This window comes from Nuphar pumila, chromosome 1 (assembly GCF_984573655.1).
Source record: "Nuphar pumila chromosome 1, dmNupPumi1.hap1.1, whole genome shotgun sequence".
Lineage (NCBI taxonomy): Eukaryota > Viridiplantae > Streptophyta > Magnoliopsida > Nymphaeales > Nymphaeaceae > Nuphar > Nuphar pumila.
Genome location: NC_143249.1, coordinates 32382404 through 32385736, shown reverse-complemented (window position 1 = coordinate 32385736; position 3333 = coordinate 32382404). Strand labels below are relative to the sequence as shown.

Sequence of the window (3333 nt, the reverse complement as noted above, 5' to 3'; positions counted from 1 at the left end):
AGCTTCTGCAATTCCATTCTTCTTCTTCTTCTGCTGCTGCTGCTGTTGTTTCTTCATCTTCTTCTTCTTGGCTGTTGCCTTATTTTTTCATACCCTTCCCCTCCTCTCTTTGCAGAAGCACTTGTTGAATGCCTTTGTCATAACCGTCGATGAATGATAATAGCTATGAGATCTGAGGGCATTATCAAAATGCAACTTGGTTTTGTTTCATATTTAAAAGAATTTGTTTGTGGGTGACAATTTGTGAGATGTAAAACTTTTACTATCATCCTGGACCATGGTAGCCCAATTTGACCTCAGGATTTCTTTGGGGTTATCCTTGAGAAACTGTGTAGATTCCTCATCAAATCAAGGAAATTCTCAGATTGTGGTTAATTGGCCAATTTATATGTTTAGCAAACTTGGCTTATAGCATTCTTTTATTGCATTCACATAACGTAAAGAATCTAATAAAACTGCAATCCACCTATGGGTTCCTTCCTCTAATTGCAGGGCTGAATCTGCATTTTAAGAAACTGTCTTGAGTAAATATTCCATTAGTATCATGTTGATTTTTGTTTAGAGTAAGCATTTGTTAGATGATGCTAGCTGGCAATTAGTTGATCCCATCTGACCTGGCAATTTTAACCAGGCACTATTGGAACTGGTATCGACCATGTGCACGAGAAGATGCCCACAATGTTCTCCATGTCTCGTTTCTGATCAGTGCTAGGCACTTTTGATCTCCCAAAATCACGATCCTGATAATAGCATGGACCATGTCTCTGTTTCAGATTATCCTATGAAGGTGGTTAAATCCAAGCAAATGCAAGATTTTGCTGCTGTTTATCAATTGAGTATCAGCCAATCCTCTGGAAAATGAACAATAAATTAGATATTCTTCTTCTTAAAAGGAGACCAGAGGAGGGGCTGCTTGCAGGGCTTTAGGAATTCCCATCTGTTCTGCTGGACAAGCATGACTACGATTCGAGATTGAGTGTAGCCATGAAACAGTACTTGAAGAAGTCATTGGGTCTTGATGTCAAGAAAAGCTGCTATGTGATTCTGAGGGATTGCGCATGTGCATCGAGTGGCTAGTGGTTCATCCAAAATGTGAGTTCGGTTCCCATTCAGTGAATATGGCTCTCGGATTTATGTTGCTTAAAGTTTTATATATGGAAGCAGTAATCGAGTTTATACCCACATGGGTTTGCTAACAGTCTATTGGCCACCATAGTTGGCAAACCTGGCGAGTCTACTTGGGAATCACCCAAGTTGACCCGGATCGGACCCTAACTGGGTCACTGATTCAGGGCCACCTATCCACACGCCTCTTGTGTTTTTTATCATGCGTTTTGTGGTCTTAATGTTTTATGTTCATAAAAGAATATTTGTTATAAAGAATCATATGTTTTTAAATCATAAATATTAACAATTATGTATAGCTGAATACATATATAACTTAGTCATTGATGTTATGTGCTAAATTTAGTGATTATAAAATATGGATTTTGATTTTTTCTATATCTTAACACTAGAAAATGCATGGTCTTAACTAGTACCGAGTTGACCCACAGATTCATGAGTCAAGGGTGGGGCAATCCTAATCCGAGTCACAAGTTTGCCAACTATGTTGGCCACCCTCGATAACGTTCTTAAGTAACTATGGCACAGAATCCAGAAACCAATGCTAACAAAATTGGGCCAAGTTGCTCTCACAGACCGTCATTGTGGGACAGGTTGCTTTAAACCTTAGTTTTGTCTTAGAGAATCTCATCTGGGCTTGGGGCGAATCAGGTTGATTCCATCGTCATTTAGGCTGATCTGATGGTAGATCACTATTTTAACTAATATTGTCAATATGCAAGAAGCCAGCTGCAATTTATTTGTTTGTCATGCAGCTGTAATAGAAGCTTCACTGAGTGGATAGGATCAGGGCACCGTTATATGGAAGTCTGTCGATGGAAATACCATTAGGAGCATGGAACTAACATCTGGTGAGAGATGTACTAATAGTTCACATTTCAATCACCGAAAAGGCTGCGAAACCTACAGTACTACAACCGTAGAAATGCATGATTACCATATGAAGATCCAGTTGGGCACTGTTTGGTATTTATGGAATTGGAGAAGTAAAAGCCTGCTATTTCTGGAGTTGGTTGCCAATTCCACTTTGCAGTGCAAATAATGAATAAATGCCTCTATTAGCTCCTGAACTCCTCAAATGCCTTATAAATTCCTTTCTCTTGAACAGCCACTTCCATAATAGTTTATCCAAACTCCAGTCCCTCAATTAATTACCAGCTCCCAAACGAAGCCTTATTATTCTCTTTATTTTTTCATGTTTTTACTTGTTACCAAATTGTAAGATTATTTTCATGATGTCTTCCTTAATGCATGTTTTTTTTATACAGGTCCACAACATGATCGAGGAATATGAGCAAAACAAGGTGCAGAGTATTAAAAGAGAAATAAAGAAAAGGAAAGGCTAGAGATTGGGATTGCAGACCAAGATATTGATTGCTGCTCTAAGAGAAGAAGTTCTAGTTGTTCACTGATGATCGGTCAGAGTTGGGTCTGGCATGCTTTTCATTGTATGTCATTTCACAAATGACATGCCTGTCGGAAGGCCTGTTGCCTCCATCTCTACGACATGACACCAATTTTGTCTGTGTAAATTGCTTGTGTGTAATGTAAAAAAGTAATGTAGTAGTAAGCTATAACTATTATTATCATATGAGTTTGTTTGTTCCACCGCTATGAGTAACTGCAGTTCCATAGGCTATGTTTGCCAGCAGAGCACAAGTTATCTTTTATTGTTATTTTCACTGTACATATTACATGATGCATTCTAGATGTTTCCTTGTGACTTACATTCTAAAGTTGCATTTAGAGTATGTTTTGCTTTCGTTGAGTCTGAAGTAAGTTGTCTATTTCAGGTTAGTCAATACCTTGAAGGGGCGGTTCGTATACTTGAACTGTTAGAGGCTTACGGGCTAAAAATGTGAATGAATCAAATGCGTTGAGCTTTTTTTTGTTCACCTTCGTGATTGCTTCTTGTGATTGCAATTCTTTTTTTTTCATTCTTTCTTGCATTTGCGAGCTATAAGTAGGCTTGCGGTGGTAAGGAAGGGTTGTCGTATCACGTTGGCCTATTGAAGAAAATATGCTCGTGACAAGTGATATTAGAGCTTGTTTTTTTTGCTGAAGGGACTTTGGAGTCAATGTTGATATGTTATGATTTGTGAGCAAGATATCGTGATGTTCTATCAAAACTTGTGTAACATCAAAGGCAAGACAATTGTCGAAGCTGAGGAGATGGGTTGTGGTGGTGAGCATGCAAGATCATGTGAT

The 3333-nt window shown here is 38.5% G+C and overlaps 1 long non-coding RNA gene across 1 annotated transcript; it reads left to right on the top strand.

The window, feature by feature from the left end:
* Positions 1-748: 748 nt before the first annotated feature.
* On the top strand, positions 749-2828 carry LOC149848599 (uncharacterized). The gene is made up of 2 exons (XR_016432966.1): positions 749-1092; positions 2394-2828. It is a non-coding gene; the product is annotated as an uncharacterized LOC149848599 (long non-coding RNA).
* Positions 2829-3333: the final 505 nt, after the last annotated feature.